Source organism: Tachypleus tridentatus, chromosome 8 (genome assembly GCF_004210375.1).
Source record: "Tachypleus tridentatus isolate NWPU-2018 chromosome 8, ASM421037v1, whole genome shotgun sequence".
Taxonomy (NCBI): Eukaryota; Metazoa; Arthropoda; class Merostomata; order Xiphosura; family Limulidae; genus Tachypleus; species Tachypleus tridentatus.
Genome location: NC_134832.1, coordinates 16,431,653 through 16,439,560, shown reverse-complemented (window position 1 = coordinate 16,439,560; position 7,908 = coordinate 16,431,653). Strand labels below are relative to the sequence as shown.

Sequence of the window (7,908 nt, the reverse complement as noted above, 5' to 3'; positions counted from 1 at the left end):
TAACATTTACAGCTACTGGTTGGCATTTTTATATCATCCACTGGTGAATCAAGGATAAGCTAAAATTATGTACTTAATCCCAGCGATGGACTCAGCTTAGATAATCCTGTATTAATTGTGCGCTGAATCAAATAATCAAGCAAGGGTCTACATCACCTGTAGTATTTTATGTCAACTAACTTGTTAAATGGTACTTGGCAAACATTATGCTCATTCCAGTTGAAGTAATTTTGCATCAGTTTGGGTAACGTTGAACGGATAATTACACACACGTATTGTTTAACTTACATTTACATCAGTTAGTTAACATTTACACAACCTGATTTATATATACATGAATCGGCTTGCTGTAGTTTCCTTTCTACCATGGAACTGAAATTGTATCAGACTGTTAAATCAGTTAGTTAACATTCATACAGCCTGATTTATATATACACTAGCCGGCTTGCTTTAGTTTAATTTCTACCATGAAACTAAAATTGTATCAGTCAGTTTACATTCATACCAACTAGCCTGCAATTACACTTAGTTTAAGAAGGAAAACAATACTAGATACGATGGTAATCAAACCTAGAAAAACTTTAATTTGACAAGTTTAATCTATACAATTATATTCATACTTTTAAGTTTCATTTCTACATTTTTATTTGATAGTTTATATTTAAACCAGTTATTTGTAGAAATATATATATATATATGCTGGTTTATACATATCCATGTAAAATACATATGATATGCTTATTTACAAGATAGATTCATTTATCCACTTTAAATATATTTTCAAGATTAATTATTTACACGCATCTAATTGTTTCCTGGTGGCTTAGCAATAAGTCTAAGAGCTTATAATTCTAAGAATTGGATTTCGGTGTCCACAATGGGTAGATTATAGATAGCCCATTGTGTAGCTTTTTGCTTCAAGACAAAACAAACAAGTTCAATCATTTCTAGACAAGTTGTTTCATTTTTTCTAGTTCACATTTGTTACAAAACGCTAACATTTACATCATTTTACTTTCATTGGCTTCAATTTATATGAGTTCATAAGTCAGTCGAATTTGTAACAAGTGTAACAAATATTTACCACAAGACTCATACTTACACCAAATACATTGATCGGTTTCCCAACAGAAAATGTTACACATAAACAGATGCCTGGTTAATTGAGAAATGTAAGGCAGTTTCCTCTTATTCTCTTGAGATAAATATGAACTATTTACATTACGTAATAACCATGTTTTTCTTGGATGAAATAGATGAATTTTGGCAGGTCTCATTTTGAATTAATCCAGCAACCAAGGCCATCAAAGCTGCTTGTTTGTCCCTTGTCATGAAAGGACAGGCTCATTAGATGGACAACGACCCCAGTTCTTGTTAATTTATGCCATCATTTAGCGTTTCGGAGCACAAGCTAGAAGTATGACGGTGTCGAATCGCAGCAAGGTCAGACACTCTTGAAATAAGTAATTAGAAAAATCATCCACATGTGGAGGAGAAAAACAGAGAACTGTACTCCATAATAAATTACACAAACGTCTCCAGAAATCACCAAGAAATGGCGGTGAAGTTTTAGGGGACATCCTACAAATACTGCAGATCGAAAAACAAATATAAAGTGAGTTTCGATCAAACTATTACGTTATATATAAAGAAGGATCGTTTGATTTTGTATATATGTTAAAGAAATCTTGATATATATATATATATATATGTATAAACACGATTATTAAACAATTGATCAGTTGTATAACATCGAATAATAAATTCGACGAAATATCACATACCTAAATTAATTTAGACAAGTTTATCACATGGTAAAGTAAAACGGATTTAAAAAACCCACAGATCGTTTGATTTACTGTTTTCAATAAATACTACATTTCAGTTGTGTTACCCATAAAGTTCTCATGATGTTACAAAAACACGTAGGTTCAAGAAGTATTTATAGAAATAAATAAAATCATTATAACCTGAGCGCCTTCAAAAGGTGAACCTTTTTTTCTTCGAGGGCAATTGAATCCCCGCTAGTACAGCGGTATGTCTCCGGATTTACAACCCTACAATCAGGGTTCGATTCCCTTCGGTGGGCTGAGCAGATAACCATTTGTGGCTTTGTTATACGGAAAACACACGCAAATTGAAAATCTCTCTAATCATTTGGCTTTTATTCACCCATACATTTTTTATTCTTTTTAATTTCTTTATAATATATTTCTTATTAAATACAACAGAAATGTTAGTTTTCATGCCGAATAAAAATTAAAAATGTAAATATATTTGAAATAATGAATAATAAATACTAAAGGTTAATTTTTTATTTCGTAAATAAATGTTTGAAAATAGAATTGGTTTTAATGATACGAGATCTTCTTCGGAATTTTTTTAAAAGTAAACTCTACTTTCTATAGGTAAGAAGTGACTAATCATTTGTCCGTAGCTTCCAGGAGGCTCTCCCCGGCATGACCAGGTGGTTAAGGCACTCGACTCACTCGAAGGTGGCGGGTTCGAATCCCCGTCATACCAAACATGGTTGCCCTTTCAGTCTTGGGGGCGTTATAATGTGACGGTCAATCCCACTATTCATTGGTAAAAAAGTAGCCCAAGAGTTGGTGGTGGGCGGTGATGATTAGTTGCCTTCCCTCTAGTCTTACACTGCTAAATTACGGACGGCTAACGTAGATAGCCCTAGTGTAGCTTTTCGCAAAATTCAAGACAAATCAAACAAACAAAACCAATCCACGAGGATCCTAGCTTTGTTGAGCCGGACGTGTCCAAGTTGTTTGCGTGCCGAACTGGTGAATCTGAAGATTCATGGCTCGCGTCTTACTTCCTCAAAAGCGTACTCCACAGTTTGAGGTCTTAGGTACTTTTTAATAATTATTATCAAACCTCATTATTAGATTTAACAAGTGTAGCCAAAGAATTAGCGGTGGCTATTGTAGACTAGCTGCCTTCACTCTAGTCCATTATTATTAACAAATGGACAAAATTAGATACAGCTATGCTAAAATTGACCTTCTGGAGGCTTGTTTGAAATTGTAAGACAAATAGAAAAATTTTAGCTTTGCTGACGGACACTATTCTTAATCAATTTTAATGAAAATTGTGTCGCGTTTTTTCTTGATTGTTAATTAAGCCAACTTTGTTTTTATATATTTTGGTGAGTCTTTGGTATAGTTTTATTGAATCAACTGAAAAAAGCTTATTAAAGAAACTATCTACAACATTCACTTTCACTAATGTTATCCTAATATGGTTGTTTGACCTAATCAATAATCCTAAGTACTGTGTGTGTGTGACGTATGATGACACGTCACTGTATGCCTACCAAGACCCACTTTTCTGAAGCTATAGAGTTACAGATATTTCCTGTATTATTTATTTACTAATATACTAAAGAATTTGTTCTTTTTACGCACTTTCTAGCAAAGTGTATATTTGTTTTTACCCCAAAACTACATAATGAACCAAAACTAGGACGTTTAGCGTTGTATGGCTAGAAACTTACCCTCAGACCCAAAGGATTTATAGCATTACATAAATGAGTATAATGCAACCTTACATGTCTAATGAAGGAGTGAATAAAACTGACAGGTAATAGATTAAGTTATGCGAAAACTTATTTTGCAAATGTAACCTTAATTTCTTTTAACTTCCCATTATGAGCTACCGTCAGTGAATGCATAGTTAGGTTAAAGACATTATGGATTTAAGCCTTTAAACCTAGTCCGCTAATAACTTCAGTTTTGTTAATCTGTTTCTGTAGAGTTGGTTCTCACCCGTATCGGTGCATATTTGAAGAGACGGGAAAGCTACGACGCCATTGAAATACTACACTATGTAGTTGCACACCAGTTGTGATTTTAAAGGGATTTGACACTGTTTTCTATTTTTGTCTTTGCGTAGATTTGAAAATTGTATATGCGTAAGTAGGGAGTAATGAATAAATGTTTAATAAGGTGGCAAAAATAATATTATTAATAAGTATAGATAGATAGATGGATAATTCGTGATGACAGAAAACCCACTCGAAGTAAAAATGTATCTCGGGACGGCTGGTATGGGTATTGACACTTTTACTAATAAAGCAGAGAACAACGGTTCGACCTTCTTAAGTCTCTTCAGGTTAACAAAGAGAGAGTTTTGCAGCCTTCCTGAGATACACAGATAGATGGATAGATAAAATTTAAGTTCTGAAAACTAAATTAAAATAAATACTTCGCAGATTTTAGAAAACAAAAAATTCATGAAAAGTAAGAACACAACCCAAAGAACGAAAGTGACTCGTCTGTAACTTGTGTATAGGTCACGGTAAATAGTCTTGTCTTCGTACGTGAATGATAAAACTTTAATAATTTTGTGCACGGTTATTATAGGTTTGAAATTTCACATACAAAAAAATAGTTCACTCTAACAAGAAATAAATGCCTGCTGTTCCTTGCAACATTTTCACAAACACACGTCGATGTAACTGCTTTGAATCTTGTATAATGGATAATTACTGCTATCATTTCTGTACTTTAACCATTTATATTTTATGAATTTAGTTAGTGAAACTGAACAAAGCAGCGAAGGTTTAAAGACACATAAATATAATCTTACCACTTCTATCGACATCTGGACTTTGTTAATGGAAGTATTTCCGAGTCGGTTTCCTTTTTCTTGAAAGGTTTATTATAGCATACTTGTTCCAGTCTAATTCTGTGATTGACTCATGGAAATAGAAATAAGAAAATCTGTAACTCACAGTTCTTTATTTGTTGGCGTTTAATATTACTCGAATGATAAAGTGTCGCACTACCAATCTTAAAGGGTCGTTAGCAAAGACAGTGTGGAATATAAGGTTTCAGTCTACAAGTGTTTCATTGAAATAGTGTCAAATATGCTGTTTAAGACAAGTTAAATCATTCAAACTAGCAAACTTGTTACATATAGACTTGCGTTATTATTTTTACTTGTTGTGATAAACTCATATCACTCTTAAACAGTAAACATTACTTTTAACCACCTTAGCAATTGAAATCAAATATAAATCTCTAATTTATTTTATACTTCGTAGCGGTCACACTACGTCGACTTTTCTAGAAACACTTCGGTGCATAGTCGTCTGTTAACTTCAAGCTCAGTTAAAGTTTCTCCAAAGTTGACGGGATTTCACAAAACATTATGTTATCGTCTGGTACTAATGTTCCTCAATAAACATGGGTTTACATGTGTACTTGTATCATACGATCATCAGTTTAGGACGTTCCAAGACCGTAGACCACACTGAGTAGCAATAGTTGGATTACGTGAACCTAGCGTGCAAAAGTTATTTATTCTTAGTTTGTTTTGTTTGTTTCTTGAATTTCTCGCAAAGCTACTCAAGAGCTATCTGCTCTAGCCATCCCTAATTTAGCAGTGTAAGACTAGAGGAAAGGCAGCTAGTCATCACCACCCACCGCCAACTCTTGGGCTACTCTTTTACCAACGAATAGTGGGATTGAACTTCACTTTATAACGCCCCCACGGCTGAAAAGGCGAGCATGTTTTGTATGTCGAATATTCGAATCCGCGACCCTCAAATTGCGAGTCGAGCGCACTTATCACATGACTATTTCGTGTAGGAAGATTCGATCACGAAGGCTAGCTACTATTTCATAGGACAGTTATATTACATATTGCTTATATGGAACTACATTATTATTACCACGTGGAGAAGTGATATCACTTTACACTTGTGACTGAAGTTAGTTACAGGGCAGCTTTTGGGAAAAAAATGTATATGATGAATTTAGTTTTGGCATTTTAATCTAGATTTATTTTTTCTTAAAAGAGTTTGGACTTGCTGTAAGGGCCTTTTCTCTCCGACCCGGCATGGCCAGGTGGTTAAGGCACATGGCTCGTAATTTGAGGGTCACGGGTTAGAATCATCGTAATACCAAATATGCTTGCCCTTTCAGCCTTTGGGGCGTTATAGATGAAGGTCACTTCCATTATTCGATGGTAAGAGAGTAGCTCAAGAGTTGGGGATTGATGGTGATGACTAGCTGCCTATCCTCTAGTCTTACACTGATAGATTATGGACGGCTACCGCAGATAGCCCTCGTGTCGCTTTGCGCGAAATTCAAACCAAATGAAACCTTTTTATCCTGAAAAACATTTTCTTCTCAGGATAATGATTGTATATAGTTATTCATTTATTAACAACACTGTCACTAATTTTTATTTTGGGTAGAGGTTTTCATTATCTATTTACTATTTTTAACGAATTCAAAATGTTTATTTCATTCTTTAAACTAAATGCAAAGCAATAATTGTTCCTAGCCGTCACCAGTCTGTGTAATTCAGTCTCTTGTTTTCTCTATTCGATAAAGAATTCCTCACAGTGAGTTTTATCTCTTTCATTCCACCTATAACAAATTTGTCCTTCCAAGAATCAGATCCAAAAACATCTCATTCTAGCGAAGGTCATTGTCCTTTTATTCCACATATAACAAACTTGTTTTTTTCATGTATCAGATCAAGATATGCTGCCAAGATCAGGTGACTGTACACTTGATTTAATCTTCGAATGCTACGTAATACATAACATGAAAACAATAGTAAAGTCGAATTCTTACAAATATGTTTTTATTTTCAACCTTTGGATCCGTCATTCTTTGCCATTATACTTTCTTCCACAAAAACGCAATTATTCCCACTTCTACAATACGCAAGTTATTTTACCTATGAATATATATAGATATTGCTGTAAGTAATGGTATTATATATTATTTAATGAAATGGTATTAAAAGCATAGTTAAGCCTTACTAGGATTCATATGTTAAGAAAACATTCGAAACACGATTAAACTTTCCTAGGCTTAAAATGCTAAGAAAACAAATAAAATACAGCTAAACCATACTTGGCTTGATATGTTAAGAAAACATTCAAAGACGTCCGCTGGCGCAGGGGTGAGTCTACGGATTTATAACGCAAAAATCAGGGGGTTCTATTCCTTTCGGTGGGCACAGCAGATAGTCCGACGTGGCTTTACTGTAAGAAAAACACGCATTAGCATTCAAAACACAGTTAAACCCTACTAGACTTAAGGTACTTAGAAAATATTTAAAACACAGCCATGTAGTTTTATTATTCCAAAAATATGTTATGTTGATATAACACTTTATTTATGCTTGATGATTTAATTATTTTAAAGAATTTAATTCATCTTATACGTCTTCTTACTATCGTGTTGCCTTTATGTGTGTGTTTTTTTCCTGGAAGGTATTATAAAACTGGACCCGGCATGGCCAAGTGGGTTAAGGCGTTCGACTAGTAATCTGAAGGTCGCGGATTCGAATCTCCGTCGCACCAAACATGCTCGCTCTTTCAGCCGTGGGGGCATTATAATGTTACGGTCAATACCACTATTCATTGGTAAAAGAGTAGCCCAAGAGTTGGCAGTGGCTGGTGATGACACTGCTAAATTAGGGATGGCTAGAGCAGATAGCTCTTGAGTAGCTTTGCGAGAAATTCAAAAATAAAACAAACAAAATTATAAAACTGAACGATCATTCACCAAGAGAAAAAGGTTCAAGTTCCCTGGGTCTCAGAATGTACGAAACAAAACAACATATATGTCTAGGTCAGACAAAATTCGAAGATACAGAAAATAGCTACGAGTTTTCCACACAGGGCCATCATCACTTATTCTCTCCCTTTTTCAATGTAAATCTAAACAATGCCCTGCATATTTACAGCAGTGCGATGAAAAAAAAACTAAGCTGGCGAAGCAGTGGCGAGTTTAGGATGTAGTGAAGGTGATGATGACTCTTGTTATTGAAGGAAACGGTTTCTCGGTAGCGAATTGCGGAAGACAAAAGATGAGTCTACAACGAGATTTTTACACATCTATGAATCAAGACCTGAAAGCACTAATTAAA

General features: G+C 34.5%; 1 long non-coding RNA gene across 1 annotated transcript; it reads right to left on the bottom strand.

Annotated features, from left to right (window-relative positions):
* Positions 1-743: 743 nt before the first annotated feature.
* On the bottom strand, positions 744-7,015 carry LOC143224101 (uncharacterized). The gene is made up of 3 exons (XR_013013210.1): positions 6,888-7,015; positions 4,603-4,701; positions 744-1,590 (listed from the first exon to the last, which is right to left on the bottom strand). It is a non-coding gene; the product is annotated as an uncharacterized LOC143224101 (long non-coding RNA).
* Positions 7,016-7,908: the final 893 nt, after the last annotated feature.